At 38.5% G+C, this 24,934-nt stretch overlaps 1 pseudogene; it reads right to left on the bottom strand.

The window, feature by feature from the left end:
- The window catches only part of LOC101828536, a 175,699-nt pseudogene extending 152,080 nt beyond the window's left edge, over nt 1-23,619 (bottom strand).
- Between the last annotated feature and the right edge of the window lie 1,315 nt (nt 23,620-24,934).

Below are 24,934 nucleotides of genomic sequence, written 5' to 3'. Positions count from 1 at the left end.
AGCTACATATAGGACTTTGAACTCACAAGGATGGGATAGATGATATTTTCTTTAAATCTTGCTAAAATATTGTAACTATGTTCTTATTTGATAACTGTTCTGTTATATACAATTTGACTGTGTTAAAGTTAAGACCTTTCTTTTTGTTTAAACAGAAAAGAGGAGATGTTGGGGAAGTCTTATGCTAATAAAGCACTGTCTGGCCAATAGGAATCTAGATAGGTGGGGCTAGGAGTCCAGGAGGACTCTGGGTAGGAGTAACACGAGAGAGTCGAGATGTAACCGCCATTGGGGTAGGAAGCCTGGAACTATTCTCCAGTAAGAAACATACTTAGATTAACAATTATGGGGCAATTACTTAAGGCAGAGCTAGCCAGTAAGAGACAAACAAGGCCAACAGCTTCATAATTAATATAGCCTCCTGTGTGTTTATTTGAGACTCATGCGGATCTAGAACCAGGCTGGCACGGCAGAGCCCTGGCGACTGGCAGGGGATAAACCAAGGCGGCTAGCAAAAGAAAAAGATTCTCTTAACAGAGGCCCTCAAAGAGGACATGAGAAAATACCATAAAGAAATAGAAGAAAAAACAAACAAAAATGCAAAAAATGCAAGAAATAGAAGAAAAAAAAAACAAACCAAAAAATCCACCAAATGCAAGAAAGAAGAAAAGACAAAGCAAAAATTGCAAGAAACAATTCAAATAGTAGAAGGGTTGAAAGCTGAAATAGAGACAATAAAAATAAACACAGTCTGAAGGAATGCTGTAAATAGAAAAGCTGGGCAAATGTTCAGGTACTACAGATGCAAGCATAACCAACAGAATACAAGAGATGGAAGAGAGAATCACAGGTGTTGAAGATAACCTGTGAAAATAGATTCATCAACCAAAGAATATGTTAAGTCCAACAAATCCCTAGCACAAAATATCCAGGAAACATGGGACACTGTGAAAAGACCAAACCTAAGAATAATATGTATAGAAGAAGGTGAAGAAAGCCACCTCAGAGGGGCAGAAAACATATTCAACAAAATCATAGAAGAAAACTTTCCCAACTTTAAGAACAACATGCCAATGAAGGTACAAGAAGCTTACAGAACACCAAATGGCCTGGACCACAAAAAAAAAAAATCACCTTGCCACAAAATACTCAAGACTCCAAACATATAGAATAAAGAAAGAATATTAAGAACAGCTAAGGAAAAAGGTAAAATAATGTACAAAGGCAAACCTATCAGAATTACTCCTGACTTCGCCATGGAAACTCGGAAATCCAGAAAGTCCTGGATAGGTATTCTACCAACACTAAGAGAACACGGATGCCAGCCCAGACTGCTATACCTTGCAAAATGTTGGATCACTATAGGTGGAGAAAGCAAGATAATCCATGACAAAACCAGATTTAAACTATATGTATCCACTAATCCAGCCCTACAGAAACTTCTTGAAGGAAAACTCAAACCCAAGGAAGTTAAACTACAACCAGAAAAACATAGGCGATAGATAATTCCACACAACCAACAGCCAAAGAAAAAGGGATTGAACATCCACACACAATTCCAACACCAACAGCAACTCAAAAGCAAACAAAACTGAGCAATCAATGGTCATTAATATTGACTGGTCTCGATTCACCCACAAAAAGACACAGGCCAACAGAATGGATTTGAAGACAGAATCCATCCTTCTTCTGCATAGAAGGAAAACACCTCAATTTCAAAGACAGACACTACCTCAGAGTTAAGGATTGGGAAAAGATTTTCCAATCAAATGGACCCAAGAAACAAGTGGGGATAGCAATCCTAATATCTAACAAATTAGGCTTTAAACTAAAATCAATCAAAAGAGATTAAGGAGGTCAATTCTTACTCATCACAGGAGAAATCCACCAAGTTGACATGCTCCAAATACAATGGCACCCAAGTTCGTAAAAGAAACATTACTAAAACTCAAATCATACATACAACATCTCACACTTACAGTGGGAGACTTCAACACTCCACTCTCACCACTAGACAGGACCACCAGAGAGAGAAGCAAAGGAGCTAATAGAAGTTATGACCCAATTGGTTTAACAGACATATATAGAACATTCCATCCAAACAGAAAAGAATATACCTTCTTCTCCGTACCACATGGAACCTTCTCAAAAATCACCTACATACTTGGCAGCATATCAAACCTCAACAGGTACAAAAATTGGAATAGCTCCATGTACCTTATCAGACCACCATGCGTTAAAGTTAGAATTCAACAACAACACAAGTTGCAGAAACCCTATAAACTCATGGAAATTGAGTAATGCACAATTGCTCTATTCCTGGATCAAAGAAGAAATAAAAAAATAAAGACTCCCAAAACTTCATTGAGAATGAAGACATAACATACCCAAGCTTATGGGACACTTTCAAAGCAGTGATAAGAGGAAATTTCATAGCACTACCTGCCCACATGAAGACACTGGAGAATAGTCACACTAGAGAATTACCAGCACAAATGAAAGCCCTATAACACAAAGAAGCAAACTCACCCCAGAGGAGTAGATGCCAGGAAATTATCAAATTGAGGGCTGAAATCAATAAAGTAGAAAACAGGAAAACAACACAAAGAATCAATGTACCGAAGAATTGGTTCTTTGAGAAAATCAACAACATATGACAAACCTTTATCCAAACTTACCAAATGACAAGAGTGTGAACATGCAAATCCATAGAATCATCAGGTCATACTTTAACAACCTGTACTCCACAAAATTCACAAATTGAAAGGAAATGGACAATTTTCTGGATAGATATCACTTGCCAAAATTAAATTGAGAACATATAACCAATTTAAATAGATCTATAACCCATAAGGAAATAGAAGCAGTCATCAAACGTCTCCCAAACAAAAAAAGCCCAGGTCCATATGGCCTCAATGCAGAAATTCTACCAGAAATTCAAAGAACAGCTTATACCAATTCTCCTCAAAGTTTTCCATGGAATAGAAACAGAAGGGACTTTGCCAAACTCTTTATGAGTCTTCAGTAACTTTGATATCCTAGCCACACAAGGACACAACTAAGAAAGATAACTTCAGACCAATATCCTTCTCGTGAACATTGATGCAAAAATACTCAATAAAATACTGGCAAATCAGATCCAAGAACACATCAGAAAAATCATCCACCATGATCAAGTAGGCTTTATTCCAGGGATGCAGGGATGGCTCAATGTATAAAAAAATCCATTAATGTAATCCACCATATAAACAAGCTTAGAAACAAAAATCACATGATCATCTCACTAGATGCTGAAAAAGCCTTTGAAAAATCCAACTCCCTTACATGATAAAGGGCTTGGCGAGATCCATAATAACAGTAACTTACCTAAACATAATAAAAGCTATATACAGCAAACCAACAGCCAACATCAAACTAAATGGAGAGAAACTCAATGTGATTCATCTAAAATCAAGTACATGTCAAGGCTGTCCACTCTGCCCTTACCTTTTCAATATTGTCCTTGATGTTCTAGCTAGAGCAATGCAACAACAAAGGAGATCAAGGGGATACAAATTGAAAAGGAAGAGGTGAAACTTTCCCTATTTGCAGATGATATGATAGTTTTCATAAGTGACCCCCAAAACTCTACCAGGCAACTCCTACAGCTGATAAATACCTTCAGAAAAGTGGCAGGATATAAGATCAACTCAAAAATATCAGTAGCCATAGGATTGTAGGCTGGCACTCCCCAGATCTATGTCTAAAATCCATATATGAGAGAGTACATGCCATGTTTCTCTTTTTTTTTTTTTTTTTATGGCCAGAGAGTCTGGGAAACAGAAACTTCATTTAGCGGCTGGTTAAGTACTGAGCTGAACTCAAGAAAGCCAGTAACTCAAGAAAGCCAGTAACAGAGAGGGAGGACTGATGATCAAAGGGATTAAGACTGGGCTGGTTTAACCCCCAGAAACAGCTGACCAGACAAAGGTTAACTCTTGAATCCCAGGCATCAGCCTGGGAATCCAGCATGGGACTGATCAATACCCCCTGAATTTGGGTGTCAGTGAGGAGGCCTAGGGAACCTATCGAGCCTTGGGCAGCAAATCAGTACCCATCCCAAGTATACACACAGACTTTGGACTCCCATAGAACAATGTGAGGTGCACTCTCACCCTGAACTCTTAGGGAAGGGTCTAGGCCCTGCCCTATATGAAATGACAGACTATGGACACCCCCATGGAGGGCCTCACCCTCCCTGGGGGAATGAGGGGATAACGGGGGGGGGGGTTAGGGGGAGGGCACGGGAGGAGGGGAGGGAATGGGAGAGGGACCTGGAACTGACTTGTCAAGCAACCTCGTTTCTTATCTAAATTTAAACTGGAAAAAAAAAGAAAGTTATTTGAATGCATGTTAAAAAAATATCAGTAGCCCTACTAAATATAGATGACAAAGGACTGAGAAAGCAATCAGAGATACATCACCCTTTACAATACCCACAAACAACATAAAACAGCTTGGGGGTAATGCTAACCAAACATGTGAAAAACCTGTATCCCAAGAACTTTGAGTCTTTAAAGAAAGAAATTAAAGAAAACACCAGAAACTGGAAAGGTCTCCCATGCTCTTGGATAGGTAGGATCAATATAGTAAAAATGGCAATCTTGTCAAAAGAAATCTACAGATTCAATGGAATCACCATTAAAATCCCAGCACAATTTTTCGCAGACCTTGAAAGAACAATAATCAACTGTATATGGAAAAACAAAAGACCCAGGATAGCCAAAACAACCCTGTTCAACAAGGCAATTTCCAGAGGCAGCACTATCCCTGACTTCAAGCTGTGTTACAGAGCTATAATCCGGAAAACAGCTTGGTATTTGCACAAAAATAGATAGGTAGACCAATGGAATCCAATTGAAAACCCAGACATTAACCCATGCATGTATCAACACCTGGCACATGTCTATTGCCATGCACAAAACTTAAGTTCAAATGGATCAAAGACCTCAATGTAAATCCAGCCACACTGAACCTCTTAGTACAGAAAGTGTGAGGTACCCTTGAATGAATTGGTACAGCAGACTGCTTCCTGAACATAACTCCAGTAACACAGACATTAAGATCCACAATTAATAAATGGGACCTCCTGAAGCTGAGAAGCTTCTGTAAGGCAAAGGACATAGTCAACAAGACAAAAAGCCAACCTACAGGTTGGGAAAAGATTCACTAACCCCACTTCTGACAGAGGGCTGATCTCCAGAATTTACAAAGAACTAAAGAAGCAAATTTCCAAAACACCAAATGATCCAATTAAAAATTAGGGAATAGAACTAAGTACAGAATTCTCAATAGAGTTGTCTAAAGTGGCTGAGAGACACTTGAGAAAGTGCTGAACATCCCTAACCATCTGAGAAATGCAAATCAAAACAACTCTGAGGTACCATCTTATTCCTGTCAGAATGGCTAAAATCAGAAACACCAATGACAGTTTATCCTGGAGAGGATGTAGAGAAAGAGGAACACTCCTTCACTTCTTGTGGGAGCGCTGACTTGTATAGTCACTTTGGAAATCAATATGGAGATTCCTTAGGAAAATGGGAATCTGTCTACCACAAGACCCAGCAATTCCACTCTTAGGCATATACCCAAAAGAGGTACATTCATACAACAACTACATCTGTTTCACTATGTTCATAGCAGCACTATTTGTAATAGCCGGAATCTGGAAGTAGCCTAGATGGCCCTCAACTGAAGAGTGGATAGAGAAAATGTGGTACATTTACACAATGGAGTACTACTCAGTGGAAAAAAAATGGAATCTTGAAATTTGCAGGTAAATAGATGGCCCTAGAAGAAACCATCCTGAGCGAGGTAACCCAGTCACAAAAAAATAAACATGGTATGTACTCACTCATATGATGGAAGCAGAGGCAGATATCAACAGCTAAACACTGAACAAATTCAAAATTATCAAAATTCAAAATCAAGCCGACTCTTATTTGAGAAGCTATTGTCACTTGCTGGCTGCTGGGTGAGGGAAAAAGCTATTTCCTCATTGATGTGGACCCTAATAGGTCCTAGTGGAAGGCCCACATCCCAGCTCATAAGAGTAGCACTAGTTGAACTCAATGGGTTAAAATAAGAGGATCACATAATAAAGAGGGAGGCATGATGTGAGAATTCTGTGAGGATCTGAAAGACAGTTGGGCATGGTTATGATCAAAATACACTGTATTTTTTATATAATTGTATACATATATGGAATTATCAAATAATAAAGTGTAAAAATACAAGTGCTCTAGTCAAGCTGAGTGAGAACTGGACTTCTATATTACAATAATTTGTCCATGCTAACCCTTGTTTTGGGTAATATCTATGGTTCCAATTCCATTCAAAATGTAGAACAGTTTATTATTGTCATTTAAAGTTTACCACAAGGTAACTCCTAAGTTATGTTACCAATTCAGTAATCTGATCTAGACAGATAGGATAAATAACACACATAGGAAATATATTTTAATTTTCTACCCATATCTCAGATATGCGTTAGTGACTTTTTGAGGACTAATACTGATTTACATCAGTGTCTACATATGATGGTGTTTTTCCTTTTGAAAGTAGAAAGTATTTTTGTTCAAATCTTTTATTTCCTTTTGTCAGATCATTCATAATACTGTGCTATACAATTGATGTATGGTTTTTTGTGAGCAGAACTGAAAATGAGCCCCTGTTTTAAGCAATTGCTATTATCTTAGAGTTTTCATTTTCAGTAATTCTTTAATAATAAATTCCAACCTCAAATCCACACTTTCAAAACTGAAAAGCATTTGTCTTGTGAATATTTAATGAAACCATGAATATATATATATAAATCAACATTAATTTTTGGACTTCAATTCATTTATACAAGATGTGCATTAAATTTGCAGTATATATTTCTGATAAAACTTATTTAAAAATAACTGTGTGTCAGGCTAGCATCTAAAAGCTTTGTTGAGACACATGTCTTATGGAGTGGAAGTAGGTCATCCCATGGTAGGGATGAGGCTGTGTAGGGTCAGTTTGATAAAGAAGGCATAGTCAGCACTTCTTCTCCTCATTTAGCTGGCATCATGTGGATTTGGATGTGCCAGCCAGGGGGTCAGCAGATGCCTCAGCTTCTCTCTCTCTGAACACTCTGGTCATATTAGTGCATCATCTGTCTATCACTCATTGCCTCCCAGCATGGCTTTGTATTTGATTCATCAGCAAAACTTCAGCAAGATGCTAAGCAATATTACTCCTTTTCTCAAAAACAGTGAGCTTGTTATGTTTGGGAAATGATCCAAGACCTCATCACAACTGAATAGGAAGATCATCTCTATTTAATTTACCTGGCATAGCAAACTGACCTTTAATATATTCTTTTGAGAAAAAAAAGAAAAGGAAAAGGAAAAACAAACAAAAAATACACACAGAAAACATGAGTCTTTAATGAGGGGCCAAGGAAGAACAGGGTTACTCTGAGGTCATTCTCAGTAATAGATATTCTTTTGAGGACCATTTCTTTATCATCTATGTCACAGGCTTTCTTTCTTTTTAATACACTTACGTTTTGTGGTTCTTGATGGAGATTCTGAGCACCTCATTGTAAAGAAAAAGTTTCAAAGTTCAGTTTAAAGTGCTTATTTCAATTTTTAGTCTAGAAGATACCTCTAACACACTTAGACTATCACATATTTAACAATATTTCCTCTCATAAAATTTTACTTAAACTTCAATTTATTGCTTATCATTCCTTTTGTGTAGTTAGATCTTCCTGAATTTGGAAGATCAGATTTATTATACTGTGCTTCATAAAATGGAAATCACTTGTATTTTACTGTAAAATACAGAGTAGAACATTGCTAAACTGCTTCCACAATGTTAATAATTTAGATGCTTGCTGACAGCAAATGAAAGTATCTGCTCTATTCCTTACTCATATGTTTACATCCTTGCCATTTTCCTAGGAAACAGACTAACCATCGTCTGAAAAGTTTAAAAGTTGAGATGTAACACAATAAATTCTTACAATGATAAGGTACAACTAAAGCATATGAGGGTGTTGGACCTAATAAGTTATAAACTCACATTTTGGAAGAAAAGAGACCTCACCCTGAAAGAATTAGAAAACCACTTCAAGTGTCTTAGAGAATGGAGTCATATATTTGGGTGTCTTTTTAAGCATTATTTTAGCATTTTTTGTGTTAGATACAGACATACTGGAAATAGAAAGAACTGTTGGGAAATCTTCACTGTATTCCAGATGGGCAATAATGAGGTCTTGAACTACAGCAGGATTCTAGCATAAATGAAAAGGCATGAATTTTATGGGACTAACACAGAGTATACTTAACATCTTTGGGTGTGTGTCTGTGGTTTTGTCTAGTGTCTGAGAAGATGATGAATTTGTAAACCTGGAGGGAATGCAGGAGAAGATCAAGACTGAAAAGGAAATAAGCTCAATATATGACAAGTGCAATTGAGCGAGCTCATGAAAATTTGAAGTCAAGAAGGCAGATAATTTGCCTGCTGGGCTTAGGGTATGTCCACATATGGGCAGTAGTAAATGCTTTCTGAGGTCGATGTGAGACAATATTTGCTGTGGAGCAAATAAGACTGTGATTGAACCTTGAAGACTATATATTTGAGGAGCAGGGAGGCAGAGGGGGGGGTCAGTGACTAGACTAAATTCTTATAAATTTGCTTACTTAAACTATATCGATATTTTATTTAAGTATTGTTACTTCAAATTCATGAGAGCTATAGACCAGTAGTAGTATAAAAACACAGAATCTAAAATGTTGGTTTTGAAGGGGATATTGATCAAATTCAATGCGTATGAAAAATACAATTGGTGCTAACTCTTGGCTGAATGGCTTTCCACTGGAGCATAGTCTACTTACCAATACCCACACCCATAACAAAAACTAATTATCCCTCTCCCAGCAGCCATCAATGCAAATAACTTCTCATAGAGGGGTTGAGGTTCATGTCCAACTCATTTTTCTATGCTGGAATTTTGTCTGACTTGAGCTTAAACACATCTTATACATGCTGTGTTAGCTTCTGTGAATCCATATGTGCAACAGCCCCACTGTGCCTAAAAAACAATTTCCTAGTATTAAAATACATTGCCTCTTACAGCTAGACTCTTTCCTCCCAGTATTCATCAATGATCTGTAAGCCTTTGGAGGAGTTGGTATGATACAGATGTCCTTTTTGGAATTGAGAATTACTTCAGTCTCTTATTCTGTTTGAACCATTGTCTCTATGATAATTATCATCTATTGTAAAAAGAAACTTTTCAATGAGCGTTGACAGATGCATTATACTATGGGTATATCAATAAGTCATTTAATATTATGTCCATTTAACATAATAATAATAGTGACTTATGACTTCTCTGACCACTGATTTTTAGCCTTGGTAGTGGTCCAGGCTTGGGTTTGATCTTGTGGAACAGACCTTAATTACAATCAGAAAGTGGTTGTTTAGTTCCATGGCATTCATGCCACTCATGGTTTGAATAAGAATGCTCTCCATAGCTCACATATATTTCAATGCTTGGTTCTCAGGGAATAGGAGGTGTGGCCTTATTGGAATAGGTGAAACTATGTTGGGTGAAGTGTGTCACTGGGGTGGAGGTGGGCTTTGAGGCTTCAAGAGCCCAAACTAGGCCCAGTTGCCTTTTCTTCCTGCTGCCTGAAGATCTGGATGTAGAACTTTCAGTCACTTCTCCAGAACCATGTCTGCCCGCGTGCTGCCATGTGCTCAGACATGATGATGTTGTCATAAATCTCTGAAATTGTAAAGAACCTCCAATTGAATGCTTTCTTTTATAAGAGTTTCTATAGTAATGTTCTCTTCAGGCAATATAACACTAAGATACCATAATTATACTATTTGGTATGACTCAGCAATTAGTGTGTCCTATAAGATTCATAGCTGGCTAAGATTGATGATGACTTTTCTCCTTCATTAGTGTGAATAGCAATTTATAGCACTATGAAAGCTAGCTAGTAGGGATCAAGTTTGTGCATCAGTACCAGCTTGATTTCTCCATGTTTTATGATTCCAAAGTATGTATTGTCTTTGACAATAAGGTCTATCATGGAAATATTAAGCTACACAGAGAAGGGATGTCCTATGATATTTTATTGAGGGAGAAGTCACTTATATGAGAAGCCAAGAAAGCAGCACTCAGAGACACAACCGGAACCCAAAGAAGAGAGTATTTCCTCCTTCCTAGCTCTTTTAACTCCCATATGTTCCATGTACCTGTGACCACACCCAAACAGATGTGGTCAGTACTATGGGCACCTAAGATCTCTCCCTACAATTCCCCTTTTAGTCTAAAGAAAAGATTTAGACTTAAAACAAAACTAAATTGTGTCAGTATACAAAATGTCTCGAACATATATAAGGCATATATATATAGAAGATGATAAACAAATTAAAATCCATCTATATTTAGATGGATATCTATTCCATCTAAACCCTAAGCTTATCGGAAAGAGGTGCCAAAGTCTGAGCACCACTTTCCAATCCCAACCATAAACAACTGATAACTAGCTCTAACATGTATAAATTATCCTGTAATATCAATAGCAGGGGAAGGGGGCACAGTGTTCTCAGAATTTCTTCCTGCTGAAATGGGACGATTATAACCTCATGGGATCCTGTAGGAAGAAAATTTTAGTGTAGTGAAAATCTTGAGTGAACTGGCTACAACATTTGTACCCAGTCTCTGGTGGAAGATGCTTGATTGAGGTTCTTGACTGAAGTTCTAATCTCAATTGAAGCTCATGTCTGAGGCTCTTGCCAAAGTGTAGAAGGTGCACCATATCAGTTAATTAGTCTGGAGTTGTGTAGAGAGATGTAGTCCAAAACCAGTTGCAGGGTGATAATTGTCAGTTCAGATGCATCCAGTCAGATCAGGTGGAATTGGTGAAGTGGGACCCCATTTTCTTTCTGAAGTTTTTGAAGATTGCTGTTAGGAAATTCATTGTTCTCTGCGGAAAACTCAAATGTTAATGTCAACAAGGAAATTTAAATGTTTATATATATGCATACCAGGAAAGGCAGCAGTAAGTAAGATAGTAAATATGAGGGAATTAGACTTTCAGAGAAAGAACCGAGTATAAACAGATGACAGTCCCTATATCTGTCTTACATCAATTTGTTCTTTGATACAATAGAGAAACTCTTAATTCAACTCCAAAGCCAGCACTGGTTTAGGTGAATTGGGACCAAAAGTATATTAGGAAGTAAAGAGGAATAAATTTTATAAGGACATAAGTTGATAAAATTACACATTGATACCAAATATCAAATTCTTTGATTTTTTTGGGTAATGAACTCTCCTAATCTGTACTTTTTGTGGTCTATATTTGTAGATATGTTTTGTAACCTAAATAATTAATAGAATCTCCTCTTTGTATTTTTTATGGGCAATCTGTAATTCCAATGAGATAAAATTTTCTTTACTGCCTCAAACATCTTTTTCAATGTTCCTTTTTTCATATCAGCTAACAGTATATCATCCATATAATGACAAATTATGGATTCTGGAAATAGTTTGCTAATTATTTCCAAAGCTTTTTACACAAAATGCTTTAACAAAGTAAGACTATTTAACATTTCCTGTGTCAAAACCTTCCAATGAAATCTTCTAACTGGTTGAGAATTGTTGTAGGTAGGCACTGTGAAGGCAAACATTTTCCTATCTTTTTCTTGTAAAGATATAGTGAAGATGCAATCTTTTATCAATTACTATAATAGGTAATTCTTTAGGTATCAGAGAAGTCAATGGTATCCCAGTCTGTAGGGAACCCATAGGCTAAATTTCTTTATTTATGGCTCTTAGATAAGTCAGAATCCTCCATTTACCCGACTTCTTTTTGGTGACAAATGGGGGGGATTCCATGGACTTACAGATTCTTCAATATGTTCAGCATTTAGCTGTTACTGAAGGCTTTTCTAAAGCCTCTAGCTTCTCAGAGGTTATAGGCCATTGCCCTACCTAGACAGGTTCATCTGTTAGCCATTTTAAGGGTAGAGCTTTTGGTTCCTCTGTGGTCAACCTACATTCATTGGCCCAGTGTCAGTCTTTTCCACATCTCAAACATAATCCATAAAGCTGAGGCCTTCTGTTTGGATCCTTTCTAGGAGGAGCATTATCTTTAGGAATGCTTTGCCTACAATTTCTTCTCAGATATCCTATTCTACCACAGTTAAAACATCTCGTATTTAGATGTCTTTTTAAACCTCTGGAGATTGCTTCTCCTACCCAAGTTTCTATATCTTTATGGTTAAGGCATTTGACATCTTGGTGCCTCTTCAAACCTTTAGAAATTGACTCCCTTACCCAATCTTCTGTATATTGATCTTTATTGATGTTGATCTTATTATTAATGGTTAAAGTACCTGTTTAAATTGTGGATTTGCATTCTCATAAGCTAGAGATTCTACAAGTATTTTCCCAGAATCTGAGTCAGTTATCTGTAATACTACTGTTCTGGACATTCTCTCCAAAATTTCAGTTAACCTTTCTCTTGGACCCTGTACCACCTTGGTAAGGTTCTATTTTCTCTCCTGGTTCATGAACCTTTTTCAAAGAATTCAGAGCTGCTGTATGGCATAAAGACAAGCTGTGTTCCTCATAGTCAGCCATAACCTGTGGGTCAGCACAAGTACCCTCACCAAGAATCTTATCTTGGGGAGCTTCAGAACCTTTCTTTAGGCCATGAAGCTTGGGGGCCTTTGATTCTCATCTTCAAAAACTCTCAATTGTATTTGAGATGAATTTTCTAGCACTGCTGAGATCAATTGACTCCAATCCTTTGGGGTCACCCTATTCACACTAGCCCAAGAATTCAGTAACTCTCTAACATAAGGAGAGTGAATACCATAAGAAACAATGGTGTGTTTGATTCTTTTTAGGTCCTTCATCTATATTGATTCCCATTGGTAAGCAATGAAACCATTTGGAGGCTTTTTAGTTGCTGGTTTTTTAGTCACAGATACTGGGAAGACTGCCAAATACAGCTCCTTCGCAGGTGCTCTGTATTTTCCCAGTGGAATTTGAAAAATCCTAAGTAGCTTTTACAGAAATTTAGTGAGCAGGATTTTGTTAAAAGCAAGAGAAAAGAGCCCTGCAAAGATTGCAGGAACCTGCGGGGAGGAAGGGGCCAAGTTCGGCAGGCTGCCATGAAGGGAGAACTTGGCTTTTTGAGACATCTGTGCTGGGCCTGCACAGTTCTGAAGTGGCAGTGCAAACTGTTCTCAGTAACTCTGGATCATGTGAGGCTGGAGCAGGCAGTGGATGGAGAACAAAGGAGATGGAACCTGGTTCATGGGACGAAAACAGTGCAGAGCAGGAGGAACAGGACTGAGTTGCAAAACTCTGGTGACTTGGGAGAACCTCTGGGGGGGTGCAGAAATGCACCAGGCCATGCACATAGGCTGAGTAAACTTACTTTCTGACTCCTTTACCAGATATTGTGGAAATAACTAAGCTACACAAAGTAGTGCTGTCCTATGATATTTTCTTGAGGGAGAAGTCACTTACATGAGAAGCCAAGAAAGCTGAGAACTAAAGGTCCACATGCTGCTCTCCAGGACACAACCAGAACCTAAAGAAGAGAATGTCTCCTCCCTCCCAGCTTTTGTAACCCCCATATGTTCTACATAACTGTGACCACACCCAAACTGGCATGGTTAGTGCTACAGGTACATACGATCTCTCCCTACAAAGGTCTCACCATAGACTTCAGGGTTGGAGGGGGATGTTGTCTGACACTTTTGTATTTAAGAATGTATGTCTGTGTGTATGTATGTGTCTTTGTGTGTAATCAGTCATTCTATGTCCTGCCAGTGAGCTTCCAAATAACTACATGCAGACTTCTCACTAACTATGAAATTTGACCTTAGATTAGGCTTGTTTCTAATTAGCTCTTATAACTTAGCCCATTTTTATTAATCTATGCTGTCATGTAGTTCATGGCTTTTACTTCTCCTCATGCATGTCCTGCTTCTACTGCATCCAGCTGGAGACTCCTTCTTTCTTCTTCCCTGAGTTCTGTCTGTCCAGAAGTCCCACCTATACCTTCTGCCTAGCTATCAGCCATTTAGCTTTTTACTAAGTCAATCACAGTGACTTATCTTTACATAATGTAATCAAATGCCTTACAGTGTGTGTGTGTGTGTAACAACAATTAATGTAAGAATGTGGTCATGAATTAAAAAAAAAAGATCAATGAAGAATATATAGGAGTGTTTGGAGGGAGGAAAGGGGAAATAACATGATTATAACCTCAAAAAGCAATGAAAGAATTTTAAGTCTTTCGAGTTTAACTCTTCCCATGTTCATGCCTCAATCTTTTCCTTTTACCTTATTCTGTTTAACTCTTTCTATTCTATATATCTATTTACTCTTTATTCCACAATCTTCTGTCTCCCCATCCTGCTAAATACCCTGACATCCTCCTCCTCCTCTGCCTCCTCCTCTGCCTCCTCCTCCTCCTCCTCCTCCTCCTCCTTCTTCTTCTTCTTCTTCTTCTTCTTCTTCTTCTTCTTCTTCTTCTTCTTCTTCTTCTTCATGTTCTTCATCTTCTTAGTCTTCCTCCTCCTCCTCTTCCTCTTCTTTCTGTTGTTTTTCTAGAAAGAATTTCTATGAATAACAGTCCTAGCTGTCTTGGAACTCCCTTTATACACTATACTGGACTCTGAGTCACAGAAATGCACCCACTCTGTGGCCCAAGTGCTAGGATTACAGGCATTAACTACCATCATCCAGCTAATTTACTGACTTGTATGGTATTCCAAATGAAACACATATGTCTAAAGATTCACAGCTAACATAAGCAAATAATGGAAAATATGTAACACTTGTCTGTCTGGGTTCGATTAACTGCTAATGAATAATTGTTATTCTCTATACCATCTTCTAACCTTCCCATCAGACATAAATATTTTTTAGGTATCCTCTATACAACCTGATTAGGGATTATAAATTCCTTAAAACTGTTTTTTACCGTGTAAATGTTTTCTTTCTCCCTTGATTATATATGATAATTTAGCTGGATATAGTAGTCAGTGCTGACATTTGCTGTCTTTCAGACATTGTAGAATATTGACTCAAGCCCCCGTGACTTTTGAAGTCCTCAGTGAAAAAAAATCAGTCACTACTCTTATGCTTCTAATTATTTTCAGTGACTTCGTCTTTCTTACAGCTTTCAATATACTTCAGTTGTTACATTTAGGTAGTGTTTTGAGTATTATGTGAAATGTAGTATTTTTCTGATTTTGCCTATTTAGTGTTCTGTATATATGCTGTCTTTTGCACATTTCTAGCCATCTCTTTACATTATGGAAGTTTTTCCATGATTTTGACCTGAATTTCTTCTCCACTTTCTATACGTTTGGTCTTTTTAGTGGATCCCAGGATTCCTGTGTATTCTGTTGATAGGTTTTTGTTCTGCCATTTTTTTTTTTAGATTTAACATCATTTTCTTCAACTGAGTGATTCATTTCCTCTATCTTGTTTTGAAAACCTGACATTCTATTTTCTCCATCATCCAGTATTTTGGTGAGGCTTTTCTCTGAACTCTCTTATTTTACTTTCTAAAAATTTATTTCAGCATGTCTTTCCTTCAGAAAGTCTATCTCTTAATTAAATTCTGTTTTCTCTTTGTGAAATTAAAGAAAATAGACAAAACTTTATCTAAAATAAAAAGTAGAGAGAAAAGATGCACATTAACAAAATCAGAAATGAAAAGGAGGACAAAACAACAGACATCGAGGAAATCCAGAGAATCATCAAATCATACTTCAAAGCCCTGTACTCCACAAAAATTGGAAAACTTTAAGGAGATGGACAATTTTCTGGATAAGTACCACATATCAAAATTAAATCAAGAACAGATAAGCAACATAAATAGGAAATATAAACAGTTATCATTTGTCTCCCAAACCAACCAACCAACAAACAAAAGCCCAGGCCCAGATGGATTCAGTGCAGAATTCTACCAGATGTTCAAAGAAGATCTAATACCAATACTCCTCAAATTATTCCACACAGTAGAAACAGAAGGAACATTGTCAAACTTTTTTATGAGGCTACATATATCCTGATATCCAATAGATACAAAGGCACAACTAAGAAAGAGAATTACAGACGAATTTCCCTCATGAACATAGATGCAAAAATACTCAATAAAATACTGGCAAACTGAATTCAAGAATATATCAGAAAAATCATCGTTCATGATCAAGTAGATTTCATCCCAGGGATGCAGGGATGGTTCAACATATGAAAATCCATCAATGTAATCCACCATATAAACAAATTAAAAGAAAAAAGCATGATCATTTCCATAGATGCTGAAAAAGCCTTCCACAAGAATAGGGATGCAAGGAACATACCTAAACAAAATAAGTGCAACATACAGTAAGTAACTCAACAACCAACATCAAACTGTAAGACCCCGAATTTATCGAAATAAAATATAAGCTTAAACAGGGAGGGCACCCCACTAGAGAACTTGGGAAGTGAACAAAGGACCCCATCCTAGGAACCGGCCATACCACAGAATGGAATGTATGGTTTAGAGACCTTAATTGCAGAAGGGCTGTAAATCACCACAGAATGGAATGTATGGTTTAGCAACCTTAATTGCAGAAGGGCTGTAAATCCACAAAAAGCCAATTATGGGCTGCCACCTGTGAAGAACTGACCAGGGCAAACAAGACTAGTGGGAAACAAGGAGATAACACTATTTACTTAGGGAAAGATAAATTAACTCATGCCAAGGTTTGATGTGAAGGACATCTACTTCCCCGGGACAGGAGTCACGTACCCCCTTCCCCCTTCACGAGATAGGGACCCCTCCCAAAAGCTTGTGGTTTATGTCTTTAAAAGCTGATTGTAACTGAACCTCGGGGCCAATCGGTCTAAAAGCTGACTGAGAGGCCCATCTGCAGATACCTAATTAAAGCCTCTTGCGTGTTGCATCAATTGGCGCGTGGACTCTTGATTCTTGGGGTGACGAATCCGGCTTGGGGACCCCTCGTCAATTCGGGGCACCCCAACAAAACCAAATGGAGAGAAACTCAAATCAATCCCACTGAAATAAGGAACAAGACAAGGCTGTCCACTCTCCATATCTATTCAATATAGTGCTTGAAGTTCTAGATATAGCAATAAGACAACAATAGGAGATCAAAGGAATACAAATTGGAAAGGAAGTCAGTCACTATTTGCCAATGATTTATTAGTATCCATAAGTGATCCCAAAAATTCTACCAGAGAACTCCTACAACTGATAAACACCTTCAGTAATGTAGCAAGATACAGAATTAACTCAAAGAAAAAAAACAGTAGCCTTCCTTTATATGCATGACAAACAACCTGAGGAGGAAATCAAAGAACCATCACCCTTTATAATTACTACAAATAACATAAAATATCTTGGGGTAACTCTAACCAAACAAGTGGAAGACCTAAGACCTGTATGACAAGAACTTCTAGTCTTTAAAGAAAGAAATTAAAGAAGATATAAGAAAATGGAAAGAACTTCTATCTTCTTGGATAAGTAGGTTCCACACAGTAAAAATGAAAATCCTACCAAGAGTAATCTACAGATTCAATGCAGTCCTCATAAAAATCCCAGCATAATTCTTGACAGACTTTGAAAGAACAGTACTCTGTCAGAGGCCATCTATGTTAGCCCCACATTTCAGGGCCATATGTTGTTTACAGGGACTGTGATCAGGACCAGTTGAACAGCCCTTGGTCTGTTCCTTAGTGGAGGAGAGTAGGTGAGGGAAGCCTAGCTCTCAGCATTAAAGCAATGATGTAGACATCAGATAATATCATGAGGGCAGTGTCAGTTAATATTGAATGCCCACAGTTTATTTATGTATCATCTTAAGTAATCAACCAAAGGTGGGGGCAATGGCAGAAGACTTTCTATTATCATGTATGAAGGGCAGAGAGCAATTACTTCCCTTAATCCTAAAGACACTCCATAGCCTTCAGCGTGAGTATAAACTCCCCTGGGCCTAGGTCTGTTGTTATTTAGATAGGAGCCATTCACCACCAAGGCCAGGGCATCCTGCAGCTGTTAAACTAATATCTTAAGGACAATAGGAGTTGAGGCTCTTTGAACTCCTGGCAGGTTGGAGTAGATTTCCAAAGTATGGGCCTGAGAATACTCAACTTTATATGGAAAAACAAAAAAACCCAGCATAGCCAAAACAATCCTATACAGTAAAGGATCATCTGGGGGATCACTATCCCTAACTTCAAGCTCTATTATAGAACTATAGTAATGAAAAAAGTTTGATATTTGCAGAAAAACAGACAGGTGGACCAATGAAATAGAATCTAAGACCCTGATATCAACCCACACACCTATTTTTGACAAAGAAGTTAAATATATGAAATGGAATAAAGAAATCATCCAACAAATTGTGCTGGTATAACTGTCAACATGTAGAGTAATGCAAACAGATCCATATCTATTGCTATGCACAAAACTCAAGTCCAAATAGATCAAAGACTTTAATATAAATCCATCCACACTGAAGTTCATAGAAGAGAACGTGGAAGTACACTTGAAAACATTGTCACAGGAGATCACTTCCTAAATAAAACACAAGTAGCACAGACTCCGAGAAATAATTAATAAATAGGACCTCCTGTAACTGAGCAGTTTCTGTAGAGCAAAGACCATGGTCAACATGACAAAATGACTCCCTACTGAATAAGAAAATACCTTCACCAACCCCACATCTGACAGAGGGCTAATTTCCAAAATTTACAAAAAACTCAAGAACTGGATATCAATCTACCAAAGATCCAATTTTAAAAAATGGGGTACAGATATAAACAGAGAATTCTTAACAGAGCAGTCTCAAATGGTGAAAAGATACTTAAGGAAATGCTCAGCATCCTTAGTCATTGGGGAAATGTAAATCAAAACCTCTCTGAGATTCCAACTTACACTTAGCAGAATGGCTAAGATAGAAAACACCAGTGGCAGCTTGTGCTGAGAGGATGTGGAGAAAGGGGAACACTCCTCCACTGCTAGTGGGAATGCAAACTCGTACAGTCACTGTGGAAATCGGTATGATGATTTCTCAGAAATTAGGGGTCAATGAACCTCAAGACCCTGCAAAATCAGTGTTGGGAATATACCTAAAAGAGGTACATTCATACCACAAGGGCATTTGCTCAACTATATTCATAGTAATATTATTCAGATTTTGGAAACAACCTAGATGCCCCTCAACTGAAGAATGGATAAAAAAATGTGGTATATTTACACAATGTAGTATTGCTCAGCAGTAAGAAACAATGACATCCCAAAATGCACAGAAAAATGGAAAGAACTAGAAAACAATTTCCTGAATGAGGTAATCCAAAACCAGAAAGATACATATAATATGTACTCATTCGTAAGTGGATACCAGAAATAAAGCAAAAGATACCTTCTATAATCTACAACTCAGGAGAAGCTAGAAACTTCTTCCAGAAACAGATAGAAGCAGATGTAGAAATCCATGACTAACCATTGGGGCAAGCTCTTGGAGTACAATCAAAGTGAGGGAGGAGCAAAGGTATAACCAAAGGAGTAAAGACCATGATGGGGAAACCCACAAAAACAGTTGATCCAAGTCAGTGAGAGATCACTGACTCAGAGGTCTGACAAATTGCGAACCTGCATAAAACCTAACTAGACTCCCTTAATATAGGTGACAATGGTGTGACTGGGATAATATATGAGGTCACTGGCAGTGTGTCTAAGATCTAACACAAATGCACAAACTGACTTAGTGGAGTCCATTCTATATGGAGACACCTTGCTTAGTCTAGACACAGGAGTGTGGGGAGTGGAGAGGTACCTTGGTCCTGCCTCAATGGCATAATGTGACAGGCTTAGTAGATTTCCTAGCGGATGCCTTACTCTCTCAGAGGAACAGATGGTAGGTGGGTGGGAGTGGGGGGAGTAGGAGAAGAGGAGGGAAGAACTGGGATTGGAATGTTAAAAATAAATTAATAAAAATATTTAAAAATTTGTATTTTCATCTCTTGAATTAATGTCATTATTTTATTTAATTGTTTGTGTTCTCATGGTTTTCTTTGTTTGTTTTTTTCAAAACTGGGTTTCTCTGTGTCCTTACTGACCTAGAACTCACTTTGTAGACCAGGCTGGCCTCAAACTCACTGAGATCCACCTGCCTCTTCCTCCCAAGTGCTGGGATTAAAGGTGTATGCCAGCACCACCTGGCTTCCCCCTACCCCTTTTAGCATTCCTGGGTCTTTTGTAAGGTTGAAAATGCCTGGGCTTATACCACATAAGCATGTCTATTGGTGCCCCCCTTATTCAGCTCAGTCTTGATGATGAGAAATTGTGGATATAGTTTCTCTCTTGACCAGGAGATACATCTCACAGCAACAGATCCTCTGGTTTACAATTTTTCTTCTCCCACTTTTAAAGCAATCCTTGGGCCTTAGCTGCAGGAGTTGTATTGTGGATGCCTCAGTGAGACTGGGATCCACAACTCTGCATTTTGATTGATCGTGATTCTCTATAGTAGTCTCTAGTTGTTTAAAACAGAAGTTGTAAACTAACATTACTAATAAAAATTTGTGGTTGGTACTAGAGCAAATTGTGTATGTGTGTGTGTGTGTTCAAGTGGCATGGAGTTTTCTCCAATTCTGGATATTTCTATTAGCTATTTATGGTTAAACTCCTATGTGATCCTGATCAAACATTGTAGGGAGAGATATACGTATCCGTAGCACTGACCACGCCCGTTTGGGTGTGTTCACAGGTATGTACATAGAACATTCGGGGATAGAAGAGTTAGGAAGAGGAGACTCTCTCTCTTTGGGTTCCCGTTTTAGCCCGGAGAGCAGTGTGCAGACCTTTGGTTCTCTACTATCTTGGCTTCTCACATAAGTGATTTCTCTCTCAATAAAGTATCATAGGACATTCGTATTTTGTGTAGCTTAATATTTCCACATTAAAACATAATGCACTTGTCAGAGCTTGGGTAACTAATAACGATTAGTAAATAAATAACTTAGTGATGGAAAAAGATAGGTAGCATGTGTCATTAATCTTTGAGTCTTTGCCAAAGTTAGAGCAGTCCCCTTTGCTGTAGCTTTCTCAGAACCCTGACATGGAACAACACTAGCATCTATTGCCTGCTGCAGATCTTTTGTCTGTCTCACAGGGACGGTGGAATAAATAGTGAGAAATATGCATGTAAGTATGCAAGTTTTCTCAAGATAGGACAGAATCAAAGACTGATTTTAAACTGTTGACAAGTTAGTCAAGAACAAATGGACTCAGGAAAAAAATGGTGTCTGAGTGAAGCCACAGGTTCATACCAAGGATGAAATACAAGTTCCTATTTAATGGATAGAAACACTGAGACAGTTTCTTCTTCACGGTTCCCACAGTGCCGTAGCTAAGGGACATGCTTGTTTATTTTTCTGTGTAAGCTCCTCAAGGGCAGAGACTGTTTTGTGTCTGTGTTTTGTGTCTTTAATACTCAGCAGATTGGTTGGCGCTCAATAGATGTTGAAGAAATAAATCCCTGAAAGCACAGAAAGGGAAGAACATTCTGAAGATGTGATGTTGTATTGCAACTAGGTTTCCTGGTTAGCTTCTCTTTTCTTTCCTTAGCCAGATATCAATAGTTTTGGAATTTGAGTGATAAGTCCACATGTGCTTTCAGTTCACATATAGCTCTTCATATAATTACAGCATGAAACTTCTCTCAAAAATTCTTCATTTATTACTATAATAATAATAAAATAATTATAAAACAAGTCTTTTAGGGACAAATTGAGTATTTCGGCCAGCAAATATCAAAACTATAAACTGAGCAACAATTTGCAGCATAAGTTTTTGCCTATAACTTCAGATTTAGTAACTAATTTGTATAATGGTAGAATCATTATGCCTACAAGAATTTAACATATATTAACTAGAAAAATACTAAGAAGGTATAATAGAGATCATATGATTATTTAGGGAGAAAAACTATGAAAAAATGTCTATTTCAGGTTCATCTGTTAAATTATTTTGAATCTCTCAACTTCTTAGTCATTATATTATGTGGGATTAAAGTCACATTAGACCATGAGTCATTAAGTCACAGGGAAATATAGTAATTTTATGCTATTAAATCATAATCTTACCAAGAAATTTTTTAGCTACATCAATTATTTCAAAGAACTTTGAGATAATTGCAAAGAGTTTTGTTCATTTGTTTTTGTTGTTGTTTTTTAGGTGCTAGTATAGTAGTTTGGTTTGAAAATTAGACTTATGTTTTCATTACTCCATGTAAACAAAATATTGCAATTTACTTTTCTTGAAAAGTTGTTTCTCTACCCTTTGAGTCTATCCTGTCCTTAGGGACACTTTAGTCAATTCTCTGTGTGGTGTTGCTGTCTCTGACCTGGACCTCAGGAAGACTTGTTCATTTCTGCTTTCCCTTTTGTGGCCCTGATTACACAGACTAACCTATTGGAGTGGGATAGATTAGTTGTCCCAGGTAAACTTGACTTGTCAGGAGACACATACCCATTCCCCTCAGGGTCAGTTCTACTGTGCTTCCTAGGTGAGGGGTAGAGTTATCTTTCCCAAGTACAGGGGTGACCTCTTCCCAGGGGGGTAGGGCCAGCTCACCTGATGCAACATCCAGTGATCCCTGTGTTAACACTGATTGTGGACATCAGCACAAACACCCATCTTCAGCAGAACCATGAACCCAGACAGGGCCCCCAGCAGAGGACCAGGCCTAGATGCACTATGTTCCAGATGTTCCACCCTGCCACAGCTGCTTCTAAATAATCACTCACTCAGAAACTAAATTTTAATTACAGAATGTTTGGTCTATAGTTCAGGCTTATTACTAACAAGCTCTTACATTTAAATTAACCCATTTCTATTAAGCTATGTATTGCTACATGACTTTACCTTTTACCAGTTTATTGGTGTCCTGTTTCATGGACATCTACTGAAATCTCTCCAACGTCACCCTTCTTTCTTTCTGTATTCAGTTTGGCTTCCCCCTAGCTATATTCTGCTTTGCCATAGGCCAAAGAAGATTTTGTCATCAACCTATGAAAGTGACATATATTCAAAGCATACAGAAGGATTATTCCACAGCACCCAGGCATGAGCATCTGTGGCAGCCCTGGCACAGATGACACTGTCGTTTTGGGTGACAGTGCAGACCACTCTGATCAGGAGGTCCTTGTCGGCAGTATGGCCTTCAGATTCCCTCATGGCCACAGACTGTGGCCTAGACCCCAGGCATCTATGTGGCCTTTGGTGGCAACATATGTCAGGAATATAAATTCAGACCCTGTGCTAGGTAGCAGCATCAGTGCTAGGTAGCAGCATCAGTGCTAGGTAGCAGCATCAGCCACCCAGATCATCACGGCCTCCTGTGTGGTATGGTTCTCAGACACTGACATTGTCCAGGGTAGCTGAGCAAGTGCTGGTACACCACATGGCCCTTGGTGACAACAGGAAGATTAAACATCAACTCAGACCTTGGCTTCTGTGTTTCTATGGACACAGCCATGGCCCTCTACAGCAACGCTGACTAGGATGATACCATGGCCCCAGGTGAAAACACAGGCTACTCAGATGAGAATGCTCCTGGTGGCATCATGGCCCTTGAACACCCTTATAACCACAGGTTGTGAGCCAGACCTCAGACATCTATGTGGTTTTTGGTGATCACATGTGCCATGGATGTCAATATAGATGCTGGCTGTGTTAGGACCACAGACCCAGTCATGGTTTTAGGCAGCAGTCTGGACCCAGATGTCACCATGACCCAGGTCACAAAATAGACCATCAGGACCAGCATGGCCCCTGCAGCAGTGTGGCCCTTAGACACCAACATGGCCCCAGCATTGACATAGCCTTTGATTGTCTTAGGATTCAGAGACATCAACATAGACCCTAGATTCAGCAGGGTCATGGGTTCAAACATGATCCTTGCCCACAGTCCTGGTCTGATTGATACCATGACCACAGTTGACAGACCTGGCCACCCAAATCAGCTTGACACTGCAAGCAACAGAGCCCTCAGACACCAACGTGCTCACAGGCTGTGGCCCAGAACCTGGGCATCCATGTGGGCCCTGGTAGAAACTTGGGACAGGGACATCAACACAGTCTGTGGCAGGACCAATTTAATTCAATTTTTTAAGAACATTATGTCAGCCAATCAAAACTATGTGTCTATAAGTCTAAGTGCCCATTTGTGTCTTTTAAAAATAATTTCTGACATATGTTCCATTAATGAATGTTTATCTTTAATGGCTTTGGAGCTGATTGTAGGGGAGAGGAAGTGTGCACACTCTTTTCCTCTATTGGTATCAATGGATTCATTCTGGTACTTTCCCTCCTTTTTTTTTTTTTTTTTTTGGTTTTTATGAGACAGGGCTTCTCTGTATTGTTTTGGAGGCTGTTGGTCCAGCCCAGCCTCGAACTCACAGAGATCCGCCTGCCTCTGCCTCCTGAGTGCTGGGATTAAAGGCGTGCTCCACCACCGCCCGGCTGTACTTTCCCTTCTTATTCATTCTGGGACTAATATACTTTGCAGTGTCTGTCTGCATTTGAGGCTCTCTATCCCCCCTACCCCCCCACACCTCTGGTAATAAGGGATGATTATGGAATGTACAGGAATGAAGACAATGATGATCCTTAACTTATGATAAGTCACATGCTAATGAATTTACTGTAAGCTGAAATTTTAATCAGTAGCAATATACTTAATACAACTTACCTACATAGCTTATTGAACACCGTGCAACAGAGTATTTGTTGCTTACTCTCTTTATCACATGGCCAACTAATAACTGAAGCATCCTAACACTGCCTGAAAT

This window comes from Mesocricetus auratus, unplaced genomic scaffold (genome assembly GCF_017639785.1).
Source record: "Mesocricetus auratus isolate SY011 unplaced genomic scaffold, BCM_Maur_2.0 Super-Scaffold_100029, whole genome shotgun sequence".
Lineage (NCBI taxonomy): Eukaryota > Metazoa > Chordata > Mammalia > Rodentia > Cricetidae > Mesocricetus > Mesocricetus auratus.
The sequence above is the reverse complement of the archived record's forward strand: the minus strand, read 5'-3'. Positions and strand labels throughout refer to the sequence as shown.